Source organism: Chinchilla lanigera, unplaced genomic scaffold (genome assembly GCF_000276665.1).
Source record: "Chinchilla lanigera isolate Chin_1 unplaced genomic scaffold, ChiLan1.0 scaffold00020, whole genome shotgun sequence".
Classification (NCBI taxonomy): Eukaryota; Metazoa; Chordata; class Mammalia; order Rodentia; family Chinchillidae; genus Chinchilla; species Chinchilla lanigera.
The window spans coordinates 26,555,506-26,576,935 of record NW_004955421.1 but is presented as its reverse complement, the minus strand read 5'-3'; the positions used below and the strand labels follow the sequence as shown (position 1 = coordinate 26,576,935).

Genomic DNA, 21,430 nt, shown 5'->3' with positions numbered 1-21,430 from the left:
CTCCATGGTGTAAATGGAAGAAGGGGTAAAGGAGGGGGAAGCTTGCTTATAGCTGGGACACTAATGAAATCTTAACCAAAAAGTTTGTATATTGGATTATTGGTCAAAAATTACCCAAATTCCCAGTTTCCTCAGAGCATACTTTCTTTTCTAGTAACATACTTTCTAATAATATACTTCATTTTCTAATAACTTACTGTACTGAGCTCTTCAAGTTACTTTACATGTTGGACTTTCTACTACTAGTAAAAGAGAAAGAAACATAGTAAGAGAAATTAATGTTTCAGTCACTTTTCTCATTGTTGGGACAAAATACACCACACCCTAAGTTAAGGAGGGAAAGGTTTCTTTAGCTCACAGTATGTAAAGATTTTAGCCCATAATCTGCTGGCTCCAAGAAAGGGTGGCACATGGCGGAGGGACAACTGGTCATGGTGGTAGAAGTCAGCAAAAGGAACATGAACAGAAAAAGGGGTAAGTAAGCCTCTTTCTCTCCCTTATACTGCATGGAGGCTACCTGCCCTATGGTGGGTTAGCACTCACGCCTCCAATCGTAGCACTAGACAATGAACCCATCACAAACTCTAGATTTAGCTACCTTGGAAAAGCCTGCCCCACCATGAGCACATGAGGCTTTCAGGGGACATCTAGACAAAGCATAACAGTTAGTAAAGAAACAAGATAGAAGTAGCTAGGTTTCTCCTCTCTCAAAAAATAAAATATATAAAGTATCACATCACTTTATCAAATAATCAGAAACTAGAAAATTTAAAAGATTTACTCAATTTAAAAGATTTTTCTATTCTATTTTTTTCTTACAAAAAGAAAAACAGGGTTAAAAATAAAAGTACACTCCAAATTGAGGAGTGGAAATAGCCTTTGAATGATGGATTAGAAAATATGTTGTACTCATTCCATAAAAAAGTCTCATGGTAGAAAATTTGCCCTAAACCAACATTTGCAATTATTGTCAAATAAACCATTTTAATCATACCTTCCACTGTTAAAGGAAAACATCACTGCTCTATTTCTTGTGATTCATAGTGAATTGATCAGATTCATGATGCCTGGGATTATTCAAATTTATTACTGATTCAAAAATAATTTAGAAAATAAGTTTTCTGTTTCTTATTATGTAAATCAGCATAAATAAACTACTATACTTTTAAAGTCTTAAACATTCATTATAAATATGCATTCTGCATACAGTTTACTTTTACCATTTATGCAGTTGTCAATTATTTTATTGAGTGAATCAGTATCAGTGATATAGCCATAGGTATGTAGTAAACACTCAGAAGGGTTTGAGTTAAATTTATTTTCATATGAAATATATATGATTGATCTTCAGTATTTGAAATGATGCTATAGCTATATAGAATTTATAAACTGGTTCAGTTATGATTACTGACTTCTCCATGTCAATAGGCTCTAACCAGGAAGGGTACCCAAAAGCTAGACACAACCTTGAGAGGAAAAGTTTGAATGAGTCTCCCTATCATTCTTTCAAGTAATATGAACAATGATAAAACATGAAACAATATTATTGTAATAATTTAACTATATTTTTTGTTGGTAAGTTATTTATTGGATTTATTAATCTCTACCATGTTGCATGATTCTAGGGGGCACTTATTTCTTTTTTCTATATCCTAAAATGCTCCTTTCTACCTTCATTATAGTTCACCTTTGTTTCTTTTACATAAACAAAGGCCACTTTTGTCTAGTGTTAAAAAATCTCCTCTCCTTCAGCAGTAGAAAGGAAGTGAGTGCATCGGTGTGTCCTGTGAGCCATTCACAGGAGTGGCCTTCTTGGCCATGGGTTATTGAACAATATTTTAGAGTTATAACTCAATGTGGAGGCGTAAGAAATGTGAAATATTCAAAACACAATATTTGTTATTACCAAATGCGTATTCATTCTTGTGACCATCTTACCCTGTGAGTTATTTCATGGAGGTTTTGGGCATTTTAAAAATATCAAAAAGTAATAGAGATAAAGTTGTATGGTTTTCAGGCGAAAAGTCACTTCATGAAGACATTGTCCTGGGAAGTTACTCGCTTCTGTCAGAAGCACAGGGCAGGGGCAGCTGTTCTTTCCTGTATGTGACAGCAGAGTAACACCTGAGAGGTGAACATGGCAGTCACTGTAAGGAAAGACGACCGGCTGTAAGGAAAGCTCGCTGCTCAGTGGTCATGCCTGTTAACTTCTACAGATCCCTGCATCAAAGCAGCTGGATCCCATCACAACAGAAGGCACTGTGACTTCTTTTCCCCTTCAGGATTAGCACAATCATATATTTAGGTGGGGATTATTTGGTTGTTGGGTTGCTAATGTCTCAACAATGGCAATGTACAGTCTCTGTCATACCTACTGTACCAGGCTGTGCTCACTGTAGAAACAGGTTTAACATAAGGTGTAAATATACAAGCACTTAGAAGGTGGGCTTAAGATGGCTGCCTGTGGAGTCTGATGTGGAAGACTGCAGGAGGGCTGTCTGCACTCTGGAGATCCGAAGGAGCCAGTCAAGAGTCAGAGGTGTGCAGCTCACTGTAGAGCCTTGTGAGAGTTTGTATTAGTGGCCAAAGGGGCCGAGGTAGAAGGTTGAAGGGTCTGTGGCTGGACTTTCAAGGAGAAGACAAAGGCAGCTCCTCTGAAGAAACAGAGGCAGGACCCCCTTCCTTCCCCTTTCCTTTCCATTCAGGCTACAAGCTATTGGCTGGGTTCCACTCACACCCAGGGTGGATCATCTGTCTTTATTAAATCCATTCAGTCATACTCAGCACTGTGCTAATCTAATCATGTGGGTATTTATTACTCAAACTGACACAACACTTAACTAGCACACTCATTCTGCGTATGTGTTCTACCAGCAGTTCATGCTCTATAACTGGCAAGTCGCTATTAAGTAATACATTGGCTTGTACATACTAAAGGTCCAAAAACTCCACCTGGACGAGGACGAGGCCAATGCTCAGGGAAAGCAATGAGAAAAGAGATGGAAATGATGTCCCACCAAGACTGATACCCTCTACCAAACGCAGCGTGTGAAAGATTCAAAGAATAATGTACGTTTTCCCAACTGGAGATAATTATCTTTTAATCAACAATCCAAATAAAAGCAAGCAAAGATAAATAAAATAAGCCACTGATAACAATAAAATAGAGTACAAGTAACAAATATTAAAGCAGGAACCCTAGGCATTAGGAATCTCTCTGAAGGTAAAGAGATTCTGAGCATGTCTTAGAGTGAGTATCTTGATGGAGACCCTGGCTAGCTAGGGCATTCGGAACCTGTGGGACCAGATCAGGAGCAAAGATCTTCTCACCCAGAGCTATAATTATTCTAAACTTTCAGAATGCTTGAAAGGCGGTTAAACAAGATTCACATCCATAAATTTGAATTTGAGATTCTTTTTGAGTAAAACCATGCCTGGCTCCATAATTTGGTTTATCTTTGGTTTAAACCACAGTTAATCTTTGTTTGCCAACTCCTACTTAAAAGTCTCTATTGAAGGGCTTCAAGAAGAGTAACTGGACCTGTCACAGCGGGGCTCAATTGGTCACATGGCGATGATCTAAGGAGCTGGGCAGGGACTGCCTTGATCAAAGCTTCAGGCTGCCAGTTACAGACACCTGTTTTGGCTGGAATAGAGGCTCCTCCGGGTGAGACTGTAATATGTTTCCTGTCTGTGTTGCCAGAGAAGCCTGTGCACAGAGCAGCTTGGTTAGTCTTCTTTTTGCATGGATTTGCATTTAATAGAAAGCCATAGTACACACACACACACACACACACACACACACACACACATGAGCGTGAGCTAACTGTATGCATTATTACTGATTGGAAACACTTATTCTCCTATTTCACTTGTGCTCTTCTTTAGAGGAGGAAAAAATTCATGCAGGATGAGCTAGCATTGTTTGTCAATCACTTTCTACATTTGGAGTCGGTCCAGAAAACCCAGGGGGAAGTTCAACTCAGCCACAGTTAATCTGCAGAAAATCCACCCACGTGACTTCCCCCACCCCGCCACTGCTGATCTTTTCATGTATTCTTTATAAGGGATCCATTGAACTTTAATTAATATGAAAAATTCAGGCTTTCATTTGATTTAAATGTGACTGACACCACGCTGTTTCTAAAACTGGAACGAAGTACCAGCGTGGTGGAAATAAAACTTAAAACCTGCTTCCTGCCAGGGTGTCATTTCCTCTCTGCCAAATCATCTCCAGCATCTCTGCGAGGCATGAACGAGCTGCATCTAGAGCATCTTTTTCTGAAATCCCCTTGTCCATATGCATAAACAGGGACACACTTGAAATATGTCTGTGCGTGGGAGGGGACAAACTTCGCTCTGTCAAATGAATCAGCAACCTTTAGTTTCAACTGCCCTAGTTAAAAAATGACAGCTTCAGGTAGAAGATTCCCAGAGGGATAATGCATTAAAAAGAAGGAGAAAATCTTTTGAAATGGAAACACACATCCCCTTTCTCTTCCTATTCAGTAAATTGCTCAAAACAGGTGGGAGCCCGGTAGCACAGGGCATCTCCCTCTCGCTTCTTAGCTCTTAACGTGCTGCTCACCACGGGCCAAGCTGCTTTCACGTTTGTGTGTTCTGCTGTATGTATGTATGCATGTGTGGGTGTGTGTGTGTCAGTGTGTGTCAGTGTGTGTCCTGGAGTCTGTGGTCTTGCATCCTGTGTTCTCCACAGGACCTAGTAAGTTGTTTACCAATATATGACAGCCAAAAAACTGAATATAGGAACAAAATTCACATGTTTCACTTCAGGCTTGATATCTTGGTCAACATTTAGGTTATCAATGAAAAAGTGTTGAACAGAGCTCTCTCCCTTGTCTCCTTTCATCGCTTGTGAAACTTCTCTTGTCCTCACTGTGTTGTCTCACAAGATTTTGAGGATCAAGGGATTCCGGCCCGAGAAGTAAAAGAAGAATCCTTTCACTCTCAGGGCATTCAGACGGAAAATGGAGAAGCAATCCGGTGCCACTCCCAGAGTCGACGCCCAGAAGAGCCGGCTGGGTCTGCGAGGAGCAACAGAGGAATCGGTTCACAGGCCGCTGCTGCTGGAAGGTCCCCGGCGCCTCACAGCTTTAAACTGAAAGGTCACTGCTACCCGGAAGGTTAGCGGCTCTTACTGGGAAAGCAATGAACTTTTCCTTTGTCTTTGTACTTCCTCACTAGCAGGTGGGTTCAGTAATAAATATGTGGGGTTTTGGGCTCAAAAATAGTATTTAAAATGGAAACTTTGTTTGCACTTAGTCTTGGGCCTTATTCTGATCACTCTCCAAGTCTACCTCCCTTCCCTAGCATTGTAGAATGGGAATGCCTGCGTCACTCCTTGCCCTGTACATGGGATTACTGCCAATTTGAATTCTTGGACACTCTAAATTTAAAAAGAAATTCTGAGGGTGAATCTCATAAAAACTTTTGAAATTCTCATAAATTTATTTAAAATGTAAACCGTTTCAACTTCCAGATCAGTGCGCATTTTCCACTTTCCCTTGCAACTTCCCCTAAATACACGAGGGGTCCTTTCCACACACGCACACACATGTAAGTCATGTTTACATACATGTACGAAACTTTAAAAACCTGGGGCATAAATAAGCAGCAGTGAAATAGTTTCATGTAATGGAATTACCTTTAAAAGAATATGGTTCCAAAGGTGGGAGCCATGACCTGGAGTTGAAATAGAGACAATGTCTATCAATTGTTCATTAGCTGGGGCCTTGAATTAAAAATCTAAGAGTGCTTTTGTTATTCCTGAACTTTTTGTTCTTGTTTTGTTAAATTCTGTAGGCATTTAACTGTGGTGAGTATTGCCCTGTATTTTTTTTTTTTTAATCAATACTTTGAAGGCTTGTAGGAACATGACTATGGTTTACGAGTCTGGGGTAATTGTCTGTGAGTTTTTGCCATTTCCGCACCTCTTCTAGGTAGAAGACTAAATGCCCTTTTCCTGGATTATCTATTCAAGGATTTTTGTATAGAGAAAAGCATTAGAGAATAGAGATGGTGTCTACCACTACAACAAGGGCAGGCGGGCTTCCTATCCAGTGTAATAAAGCTAATGTCTCCTGCTAGGGCGAGGGTCAGGAAAGCTTATTGCTTATGATAGAAGGTTCCTGTTCACTCAGCTCAGGGTTCTTTACTATAATGCAATGAGAGGTGCATGCAGTTATTAACTGTCTTTGTGTTGCCCTATGGCAAAAGGGCTTGGGGAGCTGACAAGAAACGCTGACAATCTGGTTCTGCGATTACCGTGAGTAATAAATTGTCCTTTGTCTCTGACCCAGGAGGCAGGTGTCTCGTGCCAGTAGCCATGCAACTGTGTCAAGCTAACTCGTTTCCTTGCAAATATGGTGAAATCTCAGGTCTGTTTTTGACAGGTGGGTGTTTGCACAGCTCAGAATGCCGTGTTTTTTACAGTGCCATTTCTGTGAGTATCAGAATGTAGGAATATTTCCTTTGGATGGATATGAGTAAACCTGTGCTATAGACCAGGGCTCACATTCATAGGGCAAATTTGACCACTACCTGCTCTTCTAAGTAGGGCTGTTTTTTTTCGTTGTTTTGTTTTTCTATAGCATATCCACGTACATATTGCACACATCATCTGGCTGCTTTTTATGCTTCAATACCAGAGCAGGGTTGTTCCAACAGAGAGTGTACAGGCTCTCAAAGCTGAAAATTTCTACTATGTGGCTCTTTAGAGAACATACTTGCTGATATTTGTTATAGACCAAAGAAAATAACCATAAATTCAAGCCATTATCAAATAAGTTGATTTTGAAATATTCAGAGTAAAGATAGAAAGAAAAAACAGCTACGGCATGGCAGGATGGGAGTTTCACAGTGAAATGTAGATAAATCTGCTGATTATATGTACTACATATTGTAATGTAGTCAGGGTTTGTTAAGCCATGGTTGCATATATACATCCTTCAAGACATAGCTCATCCTCTTTATGAGAAGCTGATCCTGATTCTGTATTGCGGAATTTGTTATTTATTCTCAGCGCTCCCATAGCACTTTGGCTGGACATCTCTTATGACCAACTTTCTGCACTACACTGTAATATTTATATACAATTTCTTCTACACGATTATAAACTTAGTAGGATAAAATACACGTCCATAAGCACATAAACAAATTACAGTTTCCTTGATCCAACTTAAGTGATAAATGATCCACTTTTAGGAAACTTGATCTGCACAAATACTTGTGTAAAAGTGGGACCCATTAGCTACTTTTCTTTAAACAAATTTAAGTCTCAGTAGCAAATTATATCTTTATGTGCAAAAATTAAAAATGGCCTAATGCATTGTCTCTGTAGAAGATTTTCTTTTGTAAGTATATTTCTTAAAGTCTAATTGCATTTCCTCAGTTTATCTTTATTTAACAATGGAGGAAGGTGACATAGAAGACAATGATTCCTACGGGCAGGGGACAGCACGCACATTGATGGGTTTTTCTTGAGAAGATGGTGATGGGAAGATGCAGAAAAGACGGACAGAAGTAACTGTGCAAAGTGGAGGGAGAGCCAGTCAATGAGGTACTCGTTATATGCTACAGTCATGGCAGTGGGCTCCAGGTAGGCAATGCTGGAGCACAGTGGGTTAGACACACAGAAACAGGGGCAGGGGATGTAGCTCAGAGGCATAAGCACCTGCCTGGTAAGCTTGAGGTCATGAGTTTGAGTCCCAGTACAAAAAAAAAAAGACACACAGAAACAGACTGGTGGGGAAGGAAGATGCATCAGTGTGGACAGGGCTTAATGTGCTGCATTACTAGATGAGAGATTTCTACAAGAGATGGCTTCACAGCATTTCAGAAATTTAGGGTGGATAACAACAGCAGCAGCAGCAGCTGCGGTACTGAGGGCTTTGTAAGAAGCAGGCGCTCTGCCAAGAGCTTTAAAGTTAGATCACCTCATTTAATCATCACAGAAGTCGTGTCAGCCACCAGGCCACATGATTAGAAGGGAAGTCGGGAGGAACCGCGAGGCGAAGGCCAGCCCAGTCCTTTCAGATGGGGTTGCTCATTATCCCCATTTTTGTGCCAGGGCAAGTTGGCTAACAACAGGAAAAGTAACACTCAAGTTTACATAAAAAATGAGTGACTACAAGTGCAGTGTGACTCGCCTGTAAGGCCTCTCACCCCAGATCCCTAACTTCCCTTAGGACTACACTCCTCCCCTTTCCGCTGCACTCAGCTGCTCCTCACCGGCCCCAGCAGAGGAGGGAAGCCTTACGCTTACAGAGCCCTGCTAGGAATACGCGTGAAGAAGGGCTATGAATGGCACTGACTTAGCGCCCTGAGATGTGTTCTTCCACTCCCACTCCAGGCGTCAGGGAGGGTCATTCAGCAGCTCTTGCCTGCCAGCGATGACACTGCCTGTCTTCACAATTCACATGCTTCTGTCCTTCCCCAGCCTTCCACTGCTGTGCCGTTCACACTTGCAGCAGGACGGTTCTCCGCATTTTCTTGGCCATCTCATTAACATACTTAACACTTTAGAATAAGAAGACACAAAGCTTGATTTCAATCTTTAGATGTGCTAATAATAATTTTCCAGGCAAACCTCATTATTCCTGGATGCTTTCAGCACAGGCCCACTGGAAAGTAATTATGACATGTACCAGCTGTTGGCCCAGTGCTCTAGGGTCTCAGACAAAGGCTGGAACCTGTTCAGAGTCCAGCAGCTTGAAGGGGAGAGAGGAATGGGGTGGGGGAGAGCGCATAGTCACTGGAATATAACTTGGATTTATCTTTTCATTTTGAATCATTCAATCCCACTCTAACCTTAAAAAAATGTAGCTAAAAGAACATTTACCGCCAACAGGAATAGAAGGTGAAAAAGTTTGCACAGAGTGACAGAAACTGAAGTAGAATTTCAAGAATATGGAGGCAGTGTCCCTTTCGTATAGGATACAAATTAGAGCATTTAAAGGGTAGTGAACTTGTCAAGTCCTATGTGTTTGCACAGAAATAGATCTAAGAATAATCAGGTGCTCTGAGCATCCTTATCAGATTACTGTGGAAATGCAGAACACACCCCCATAAGACCAAAATTTGATTTTTCACTCTGCAGTCAAAGACTGCCATCGATTTCATGTAGAATGACTGCAAAAGCTGATGGAACAAGTTTACAAGTGTTTCTTTATATTCTGCGGTGACAAACTTTGTGTTAATTTTAGCCGATGCTACCTGCCTCCACGCTGTAACAGGGTAAAACTATTTTTAAGAGAAGAGCAAAGGGAACATGTATATTTTACAAGGCTTCCAGAATTTTAGGTTTAAACAGTGGAGTGTCAGTGAGAAAGGAGTGACTGCTCTTGTCTGACAACTCTTCTAAACTGGCAGTTACTGATAGCTCAGGACCAGGTTTTACTTTTTGTTTGCATCTTATTCAGAATGTACCTATAATAGTCACTAGTACCACATAGAAGCCTATGCAGTATGTATGCAATTAGTATCATGGTTTAGCATAGTAATACATACTTGTGATCCTATAGGCAAGATAACAATTACTCTGATTTTTACCAAACTGCATATGCTATAAAAGCCATTAGATAGACACAGCTAACTGTAGTTTGATTTCTTACACAGAGTGTGCAGTATTAGGAAGATAGTAAAGCAAAATGTCAGCTTTGACCATGAGGTCATTGGGCTGATGCAAAGTCCCCTTTGAAAATTAACTGTAGAGTTGTAAATTCAACAGAGAGTTGATTAATCAACTGTCTGTATCAATACCAAATATCGTTTTTACGGTAAAATTGGTTCTTCTTCTGGGTCCCACATTTCTGCTGTGCTCTCCCCATTTTCCAAGACTCTAGATGTACCAATCATTGCTGAAACCAGTCTCTCCTCAGTCCCCCTTAATGTTTACGGCTGATCCTTCTTGCATTCTATAGCTGTCACTTTCACTGAGCTTTGTGAAGTCCACTGTCCCCTTCTCATTCTCCGTACTACCATTCAGCTTTAGACTGTCTTTATTTCTGCATGAGCCACTGCAGTGCATTCCACTGACCTTCTGGAGCCCAAGTTCTGCCCTTTACAGTCCAACTAACAGTTCTTCCAAACATATCATCTGTGTATGCTTTTTGTCCAAAACAATTTCATAGCTCCCTATTGCCTAGTATGTAAAGTCCATTATTCACATGTGCTCTGGAAAGGCTTCCTGAAAATCAGCCTTACCCCGCTCTAATAGTGAGCTCTGTGATTTTGAACAAGACATATCACTCAGAGTTCCCTTTCCTCACTTTAAACAATGAAAGGGTTGAAACTGTTTCTTTATCATCTTACTGTTTGTTGATTTTTTTTCCTTAGGTTCTTTTGAACCCAGGGACTTTGCCCTGGGCTTCATCCTCAGCCCTTTTTATTTTGCTACTGTGTCACCCTAAATTACCAAATTTCCCAGATTGGGTTCTAATCTGCATTCCTCTGTCTTGGCCTCCCAGAATGCTGTGATTATAGACATGCATCACTATACTTAGCCTGTTTGATGATATTGTCTATGCCTTAACTTTTCATAGGGTAAAATGTGCATTGCATATTAAACAATTTTGATTCTTGTTATTCCCAGAATATGACTGATAACAGAGGGCACCTCGACATTCTCAGGGTTTGAGCCCCTTTGAGACTCTGATGAGAGCTGGGGATGCTCCTCACACAGTAATTCCATGCAGATTTCCACAGAACAAGTGTATGGACCCTCTGGAGCTGATGGAATTACCCTCTGACTGCTTCAGCCTCCTTTTTAGACTATCCTTTGTATCTTCATTCTGAGAGTTAACTGTAATAAGGTAAGTAACTTGTTGAGGTCTAATTCAAATATGGTACCCTCCACTGCATTTACTGTTACTCCTTAGATGTGAGTGACTCATCCTCTAAACTCAGATCACTTTGTGAGCACCTTTCTCAGTACATCTGATGCCCCACCTCCTATCCTAGTGATCTCTGTGTTCTAGATGATTCCTTCCATTTTGTTGCAAAAGCCTTGAAGCAGACTAAGTTGGTCCTTAGACGAGACCAGGTGCATTCAGGGTGGTATGGCTGTACGCTAAGCTGGCACTCAGCTTTGCTCCCCTCACGCCCCTCATCCCACCCACTGCCCTCGACGTGAATATCAAAGATGTTCTCCCGACGTCTATGGAACCAGTGAACAAATGAAGAGCCCAGAAGCAATTTTAGAAGCTCTAATAACTTTTTTTCAATCACTTATTTATACTTTAATAAAAATAATACCATTGCATAATTATTACCCACAACTTATAAAATATCCTAATAATAAGTAACCAGAAACACTAGGTGAAGCTGGGCTATCTGATAGTACATCCACTGTAGGATGTCAAGGAAAATTTCTGAGAAGTTTTTGTCCAGATTCTGTGGTAACATAATGTTTCTCTCTATGGCAATAAGGTCATTTTTTTAATAACCATGAGTTCTGTAGTGCATTCACCACTCAAAATGTACAACACGGGAGGACTTTAGTGTTAAGAGAGGAGAAAATGAAATTCAGGCTTTATGTTCCTCAAAGTGACCCGTCAGAGATAGAGTGTTCATGGAACACTTTGCAAAAGCACCATCTGCTTTGCAATGTAGTAATGCTGGTTTGTGTTTTGAAGACTAAGTTTTTGGTGTGCATTTAGTACTAGAAGGGAAATAGTTACCACACATTCCTTCCTGTTAGTTTGCCCTTTAACCCAACATAGTCACCTAAGATTTAAGTCTACTGACTAAGTGAAGTCGGTACTCCTGGATCTCTTACAGAAAGACACAACATTCCATTTGGGAACTGGATATGTCTCACCTTACATTCTACTCTGAGCTCGTCTAAATTAACTTCTCCATACGCCTGTGAGCTTGGGAACCCAGCATTCCACTCTGAGTCAGTCTTTCCAACGTCCTTCAGTGTATATGGTTTTAATGAATGAAAATAGTATTCATCCCCTGAATATATACATATATATATAAAAATGTATTTATAAAATATATTCACTTCCTGAATATATTCTTCAGATATATCAGTAGTAAAATTTTAAAACCTTTTTTTGTACAAGATTAACATGATAATATAAGCTGGACACATTTTTCCTCTTTGATTGGGCGTGAGGTGGAAAAAGGGATGAACCATATTTTCCGTAAAGGTAATCTGATCAGAGCACACACTTCCACCCCTCAGGACAAGGAAAAAGACGCTTACAGCTGTGTGATGGTTCTTTCAAGGTGGACGAGCCTGGAAAAGAACCGGTACTCTTAAAACGATGCTGCTCTGGTGTGATCATTAGTTGTAACGTGTGAACTTGGCTTGCGCAAGAACTGCTTGGCGGGTTAGTAAGTTCCGGCTGTGTCTGAGTATGATTGACAGGTAGCTGAGGGGAGGAGACTAACCCTGGGTGTGGCTGGTACCAACCAATAGACTTACACCTCATGCAGAATAAAAAGGGAAAGAAGGAAGTACGCTGTTTTCATCTCCCATCCTCCCCATCGCCTTTGGACACTGGGCGCCAGTTTGTTCAGCCTTCGAGCGCAGACTCGGAAGTTTTGGTGCAGACTCCTTGGCCGGCAGCACAGACTCACACCCGTGATGCTACAGTACCTGCGAGGCCTTCAGGCTTTGGCTGTTACTGGATTCTGGCTCTGGACTGTGAGACGGCCGTTCAGGGTTCTTCTACCTCTGATCCCACAGATGGCCATGCTGAGTCTTCTGCTTCTGAGCTCGCAAGCTTACCTCAGAAATGTCTCCCATAATCATACATATATTTTATACTGAACCTATTTTGGAGAACCCTAACTAATACATATGGTATCTGGAGTCAAAACTGGAGTCATGCTGCCAGGAGGAAGGGGTTTGCCTCACATGAGACCCGGCTGTGCTGCCTCTGAGGAAAAATATCACTAGCTGAGGCGCATGGGCTCTGTGTGTCCAATAATGAGCCAGTCAGCAGTATTGGAGGTAGGAAGTTTGAATTGGATGTGGAAGGCAGAGAAGAGAACTCTGAGCCCTGGAACACAGAGGTCTGAAGGAGGGGAAGGGTCTTTATGGATCGGAAGACCATTTGGAAATACTTTCTTTGGGTCTAACAAGGGAACACTTTTCTTACAATATCCAACTGTTCTTTTCAGTCGCCGGGAAATGAAGAAGGTATATGCTGCTCATTTAGCTAAACCACAGAAATAACTATGTATCTAAAATGAAGATTATATGCCATATATTTCTTAGCTTGTACTACTCTTTAGAGATCTATTTGATGGTTGAGTAGAAAACTCTGTTCTTTCGATGAGCTTTGTGTTCAGTGAGCCAGAATGAAATAGCAGAGCACGAGTGTGGACGGGCCTGGGGGACATGATGTTAAGGGGAATAAGCCCAGTACAGAAAGACAAATACAACACGATCTCTCTTATGTGGGAAATCTAAAAATGTTGAATTCACAGAAGCAGGCAGTAAGATAGTCGCTACCAGGGGCTGGATTGTAGGTGGAGGGGAGAGCTTTAGGAAGAAGTCAATGGATACAAAATATCAGCTATTAGGGAAAATTTCAAGAGATCTGTATAGCTAATAACAATTTATTATATTCTGTTTGTTTTTGTCTTTATGGGTTTTTTTTGAGATAGAGTCTCACTATATAGTTCAGGCTGACCTTGAACTCACAGTGGAGCCCAGACTGGCCTCAAATCTTCAGCCAATCCTCCTGCTTCAGTTTCCTGAGTGCTGGCGTTATAGGCATGTGCCACCACACCTGGCAACAATCTATTAACTTCTTAAAAAATTGCTAAGGGAGAAAATTTTAAGTGTTTCCAACATAAAAATTTGGTAAAAATTAGCTCAATTTAGTCATGCTGAAATGTATGCATACTTCATAACATGATATATAAGATATACATAAAATTTTTTGTATGTTAAAGACTACTTTCTAGCAAGGTGCTCTGAAACTGGAATTTGATTTTGCTAAAATGTTGAAAGCTAGAAAGGGGCACAGGTTTCTCCCAAACTGCCAGAAAAGTGTGTATTAATTTTCTATGGCCCGGAGTGGCAATTTGTCTCACAGGATGCCTCTTGGGCCTGACAGCTGTTCCTTGGTATATCCTCATGGTAAAATTGCTACACAAGTTCCTACTTATTTTCTCTGGCTACTGTAAGCCAAAGGAAAGTACTTAGGACTGGAATATTAATTATTCTGCTGATTAGTGCAAAAGTCTTTCATGGTAGGAATGGAGGGATGGTTATTACAACAAAATAAAAATTAATGTTAAAAGAATGCCGAGCGTTCTATCATTGCGGGAATGAAATTACTCCTCTCATTCCTTCCCCATGGAGGTCAACATTGCAGCTTCATTGTTTGGCTTTCCAAAGGTTTAAGGAATACACTATACATTAGAATAGGAGTCTGCTGATGTTATCCTGGTGCTTTTGAATCAGCCACTTCCCCAATTAGTGTAACTCAGTGAAGACTGCAATGATCACAGAAGACCATGAAATATAGAATGGATTCTACCAATGTTCTGCTTCATCCAACTTTCCCTAGCCCAGAGTAATTGCTGTCTTTTGAGCAACTCTAATCTCTCACTTGGTGCTTTGAATTGGAGTCTTTATTTGGATATATTCTCTTGGAAACCAGATTGTAATTCAGCTCAGTTCAACAGTATTCAGTTAAAAGTATTTACTTGACGCCTAATAGATGTCAGGGACTGTGTGAGTTGCTGGTGATAAACAGAAGACAAGGCAAGGCCCCTGGTTTCTAGTAAACGGTTTACTGTAGGTGAGGAGCCTGGCATGCAGTGCACGCATAACAGAACTGGGTGACATGGAAGAATGACCAAGGAAACAGGTGACAGTGTAAAAACAGCAGAGAGTTGAGCACAAGGTGTCAGGAAATGTGTCTGAAAGAGGTGACTTCTGTGCTGGGCTCGGGAGGAGCTGATGTTTCTTCGGCAGAGGTGAGCTGGAGCGAGGGGGAGGACAATTACATTTCAGGCAGAAAGGAAGCGTGTGGGAATGAAATTACTCCCTCGTTCCCCACACGTGGAGGTTGGAGCCTGTGACACTTGACCCATTTTGGAAAATCCAAGTAGTTCAGCACCACTGCAGCAGAAAAGTTACATGCTGGAGATCAGTAGATGATGCTGGGAGTCAGGTGACTAAGGCTTTTGCATATTGTGATACAGGACTTGAGCTTCTATCCTGTTATAGCTTGTGACTAGATGTCCCCCCAAAGTCCATAGGTAGGTGGGGCTTTCTGGAGTGGCTTGATCTAGGGTATGTGACAATTAAATTGATTTAGCATAATGCTAGGTGTGGATAATGAAGGTCTACCCTGGGTGTGGATGGCACCAACCAATAGGTTTGTAGCCTTAATGCAATATAAAGAGACAGTAAAAGAAGGCAGACTTCCCTGCTTGCTGCTTCCTGCCTGCTCTGCCAGGGACTATTCCTCCTCTGCAATGCCCTTCTGCTGTGCCACCCCACCTAGGAGCCAGCTGGCTATGGAATGAATCTTCTATAAGCTGTGGGCTAATAAACCTCTCCTCTTTTAACTTGTGGGTGTTGAGTATTGTGTCTCAACAGTGGGGGAGGAACTGAGACAGATCCTAAGGCCAAAGGGAAATTATGCAGTGGTTTGTGTAAGTTACCAACAGAAATTATTGTTAATGTTTGGTAAAGTGCGTAGATTGGAAGAGTGTAAAGAAAGGGGTAGATATTCACAGTAAGTTCAGTAAGAAACAACTGAAGTGCTGGCAATTGAAGATAACAAAAACCATGAAGGTAACACAGATTTAGGAGTTGGATGAAAAACCAGAAATTCTGGTCTGGGAGTGGGGTGAGGAGAATGCAGAGTCAGTCCCAAGTTCTGCCCCATGAATGCTGGTGTCACTGACAAAGAAGGGAGTGGAACCGGAGATACAGAAGCTCTGTAGGAGTGAAAATATGAAGTTACTCTTGAGCTTTTAAGAATATTTTTCATGTGCATTCATGGGTTGATCTGGGGCAATTGCACAGAAGGCAAAGAGAAGGGCAGACCTGGGCCACGAGGGAGAAGACTGGCCCTGCAGCCCACCCGGGGCCTGTCACCAAGTTCAGGCACTGCCGCTGTGCATTCCACGTTTCTGATGACAGCAGTAACCACGGTGCTAATGATGACGAGTCATGGATGACATGTGCATTTGATCAGCACGCGACATCATGGAAGTTAAGACTTTTTTTTTTCTATTTCTGAGGGCTTGGGCCTGAAATAATTTGGATGGTTCCACTAAATTATTCATCCTCTGTTATATGATATCCCTTGATGTGTCCTTGTTTGCAGCAGGAGATGATAACTAGTCTCTCTTGGGAACCGCGAGGCCCAGGAAGTGATCTGATGCTGCCCACAGGGTACCATAGCTCCAGCTGTTGGCATGATGCAAACAGCTGTCTCTAGAGCACAGGACAGTGTATTTGCACAACACTGAGGGAGAACACTGCTTTGAACATCATTATCAATTAACAATTATCCTTTTACCTCAGGCACTCTATCAGGTGCTGCAGTATTTTTTCTGTTTTCCAGCAGACCAGTGACACATCCACTTGAAATTTAAAATTTTCAATAGTATATTTATATATATAAACTGAAAATAAGAGTATTCATCTACTGGATAAATATAAGAAACAGGTCAAGTTTCTCTGAAGGCTCAACTGTTTTTCAGAGAGATTGCTCTTATCAACTGATTTCTCTTGGATAGTTTTACCGAGTGATACTGTGGTGTGGAGAGTGGGTTGTCAGTCAGTCTGCTGTCAAAACAAAAAGTGTCTCTCTGCAGACAGCTAGAACATTCCTGGTCTCTGACTGAACTAGGTGGTGTCTGGGCTCTGGCGTCACGCCGTGCTTCATGGCTAAAGATGACACAGGCGCAGGCCTACCAATGGCCGCGGTCAAGGTGGGCCGGGCCTCAGCCTAGGCCAGAGGGGTGCAGAAGGTGGGACAGCAGATCCGGGGCGGCCGTAGTTTGAAGGCGCCTCCCGGAGATTCGCAAGTGGAAATTCGATCCTCAGTTTCACATGTTGACGATATCCAGAACTGGGGCAGGGGGGAGTGGTTAGGGGTAGAGAGTTCATGACAACAGGACCCCTGGGATGAGATCAGTGCAGTGACAAGAAAAGACAGAGAGCCGGGCTCCCGCGCTCCCCTGGCCTGCGAGTCCTTCTGCCGCGTGAGGACGCTGCAAGGACGCCAGCACCGGAGGGAACTCCGATCTTAAATGTCTCAGCTTTGACGACCACAGCCACCTTCATATTTTTCTTTATAAATGACCCACTCTATGGCATTTTATTATAGCAACGTAAAATGGATGAGGACAACAGTTAACGGCAGGGAGAAATGTGAAAGCCAAAGAAATGTAGGTGAAACAGAAAAGGATGTGGAGGGAAGGAGCTTCAGACAGTAATTCTTTCTTTCATTTTATCACACAACGTCCTCGTCGCTTGTGCCATTACTTTGCTTAGTTCCTTTTGTTGCTGGGGTGGTCTATGTCCTGCTTGTTCCCGTTTTCTTTTGGTTGTTTTTCATATCCGAGAAGATGACTACAACTTACTCTTTAAGTATTATTGAGTGCATCTTAGGTTTTAAATTGCTGTGTAAAATAGGTACTAATGGGGAATAAGTGCTGCCTCTTCTGGATGGAATCTGTAATCTATTTTGGGAGAGAGAGTGCACACATAAAGGGCTGGGGATATAGCTCAGGGGCACAGCGCCTGCCTGGCAAGTCCAAGGTCCTGAGTTCGATTCCCAGTATGTATATATATAGTAGAACAGAAAGGCCAATAGTATATGGACCTAAAAGTCTGCAAAGTGAGCTCAGAAGCAGAATTGCTCCTCAAAAGGAAGCCAGAAAAAACTGTAAGGGGGTAGCGATGTTTTCACATGGGGTGAGAAGGATGGTTAAACATTGCCGTGAATACAGGCATGTAGGGAACTACTTGAGCAAGGGTGTAGCAGAGAAAAGCAGATTGCAGATCCAAGGAAATCCTGACAAAAGCTGCCAGAGTGGAAGGTGATAGTTTTAAAATCTTTCTGAAGTTTATTTTTCCGCAAGAATTTTATTTTATAACTCCTGTTATTTTCTCAGAAAATACCAAGACTATTAAAACGTTACACATTTTATTATATGAATCCAAGCAAACATGATGCTCAAACATTTGTAAACTCTGTAAATAATGTACATTTTAATTTTATTGTGCTCTGAGCATGTCTGTGAATGGCCACAGTAACTCTGTGAGTACTGATTTAGGAATTGCAAGTTTTAGTCAGCAGGTCAACTCACAATTTCAGAATGTATCAGCGATGGGCACTGGCTCTACTGTATTCTATAGATTGCTCTCTTACTCTCCTTATTCCTTTAATGAACCAATCATCTTAGTTTGAAAATAATCCAATTTATAAATTGTTTTCTTACGTGGTTGATAGTTTTTGGATCTTTTTTAAGAAAGACTTTGGTATCAAGATTATTATTTTAGATATGATTGACCAGAAAAGAGATGTCCAGATATGGATTTACACTTCTGGGGAAAATGAGACAGAAAGTCTGGAAAAGAGGAGGAATTCTCTTGTGCTACATCCATAACAGAGGCCAGGGGCAAGGGATTCTTGGGCTAGGACGACCCCTCAGCATTATTCTTTATTACAGCCAGGAGGCTCACCCTTTGTGCAGGTCAACAGCCCAAACTCTGATTGAGGTTTCCCTGAAGTGGGGTGACCTTGGAGAATGTAGCTCTTTTGAACACTAAAAACAAAAAAATTTCATGGAAGGGCTGATTCACTTGAAAAACATCAGCTGACAACAGTCAAGGAGAGAATCAGTTTCCAGGCAAGAATGCAGTGTACATTGCTTCCAAGATCATTTTGCTGTCCTCACAAAGCGAGGTAGAGTTTTGAACATTTTTCATATTATCCAGAAGAGCTTGGTATTATTTTCCCCTTCAGCCTTTGGAAGAATTCACTGATTAATGTATCTGAACTTGCAAAGGATTTTAATTAAAAACTGAATATATTTGATATGGGTACACATCCACTCACTTTTCAGTTTTTGTTCTAAGCTTATAAGACTGTTCCTCTAAATTTGAACATTTCATTTACAACAGGTTGATAAAATATTTAAATTTTTCATATTCCCCTTATGTTTGCTTATTAATTTTACATTCTTTTACAGTCCTGTAGGAGCTGAATAACTGTGAGAACCCTGGACATGCCTGGATACCACGGTGCGCAGAGTGGCACGCATCGGGAACGATGGGTGGCCTCTGGTAGCTAAGCACCTCAGTCCTACAACCACATGGAACTGAGTCTTTCTGAAGAGCGAGCTAGCAAGAGGACACTCAGCCTCAAATATAGCAGCACCAGCTCCTCTCTGCTTTTAGCCTGCCCAGTGGACCCACTTAATATCTGTGGAATTCTGGCCCCATGGATGTTGTGACGTATATTTGTTTAAAGCTGCTAAGTCCTCTATAATTTATCATGCAATGCTATGAAACTGATACATTCAGCAACTACATTTAAAAGCTTAGTGTGCACTTTATCATATTGTAGAATTAATCAACAGATTAGAGTTCAGCCAGATTATGTAACTTGAACATTTTAACATTGTAACATTCTGTTAAACTACTAATAAAGCCTAAGAGTATTCTGTTACGTTTTTAGTGCTATAAGGTTGTACGGATATAATGGCTTATATGGTCAGTATTCATTTAGATTTACCTGCACCTTTATCATTTTCTTTTCTTTCTATTTCATCCCAGCTCTTGTATGACTCTCATCTGGAGCACATTACTTCTTACTAGTGATTATACAAGGTAGAATTTTCTTTTAATGACATCATGCAGAGAAAAACTTGGTTTTTGATTGCCTAAAAGTATTTTTCCTGTATCATTCTCTCATTCTTGGAAGATATTTTCATGTTATAATATTTTACATTAACATTATTCCAGCACCCTGAAGATAAGCATTCAATAATTTCTCATTTTCATTGGTTGTGAAATCAGCTTGAGTGCTGCCTTTTAATTATTTAACTTTTAATACATGTTATTTTTCTTTGCTTCTGATTCTTATCTCTTAGAAGGGCTCATTAGATTAGTTTCCCTTTGCCATATAAGATATGATCATGGAAGTAATATTCCATCATATTATAGATTGTGTCCATACTCAAGGGGAGGATATAAGTCACTGAGGTCATTTTTAATTCTGCCTATAGCACTAAATGAAGTTTTAAAAATTCATCCTTTAAAAATTAAGTGTAAAACCTCTAATCTAAGAAGGTAACAATAAAAATAAAAGGGAGAAAAACTGCTCTATTAAAAAAGGCAATAAAAGACTGGGATAGAGCTCAGCAGCACAGCACCTCCCTGGCAAGCGAAAGGTCCTGAGTTTGATCCCTGGTACCAAAAAGAAAGACAAAAAACAAAAATATAAGAAAAAGGCAATAAAGGAGAAAAATATTGAACAGATGCAGAAAATACAAAGCACAAATGCATGCAAATGTATCATTAAATGTAAGTGGATCAAATGCTATAATTAAAGAAATCAAGGACATTTTAAAGACCAGAATACAAAACAAAACCTAAAATATAACTATATGTTCCTTATCAGAGATATTTCTAAATACATGGACATGTTATTTGAACCAGTGGAAAAAGACATGCTAGTTTATTTTAAAAGGAAACCTCTCATGAGCAGAAGCATTGTTAGACATGAAAGAATTAGAGTCATAAGTCTAAATTTACCAGAAAACTACAACTTTAAGTTTGTAGGAAATTTATACATAGATCTAAAATATTTAAAATCTAAATGAGACTACAAAGGTAAGGTAAAATGGAGACATTCATGGTCACATATCAAGATTTTAATATAACTCTAATAACTGATAGAACAATTAGACAAAAAGAAAGAACCCTTGAAAATCACAACTATTAAACTTGATCTATTGAATTACATAAAGTTCTGTGCCCCAAAACTGCAGAACACATTCCTTTGAAGTACACATAAAAGATGTACTAAGTTTGATCATATCCTGAGTTATAAAAGCAGCTCAACAAATTTCAAAAGAATTGAATAAGGTAGATCATGTTTTCTGACCTCAGAGCAATTAAGTACAGATCTAAAGACAATAGAAAAGCCTCAGGTTTGAGACTGAGAGATACATACACTCAAATATCTCATGAGTCAAGGAAAAAATCATAGTGAAAATCAGAAAACATTTTGAAAATAACAAGATATTACATATGAAATTTTTAAAGCATTTTCATTTGAGAGAAAGAAAGATTAGAACGGACTGCTGTAAACGTCAATCTCAAGATGATGGAAGAAACAGCAAAAAGGCAGAAGGAGCTAAAGTGAAAACATATGGAAGGCAAGCATAGAAACCGAGAAAGGATGAT

At 40.6% G+C, this 21,430-nt stretch overlaps 1 long non-coding RNA gene across 1 annotated transcript; it reads left to right on the top strand.

Annotated features, from left to right (window-relative positions):
* The first annotated feature begins 4,437 nt into the window (after window positions 1-4,437).
* LOC102014057 lies at window positions 4,438-19,683 on the top strand. The gene is made up of 5 exons (XR_260831.2): window positions 4,438-4,526; window positions 4,973-5,144; window positions 6,321-6,413; window positions 10,613-10,832; window positions 19,210-19,683. It is a non-coding gene; the product is annotated as an uncharacterized LOC102014057 (long non-coding RNA).
* Window positions 19,684-21,430: the final 1,747 nt, after the last annotated feature.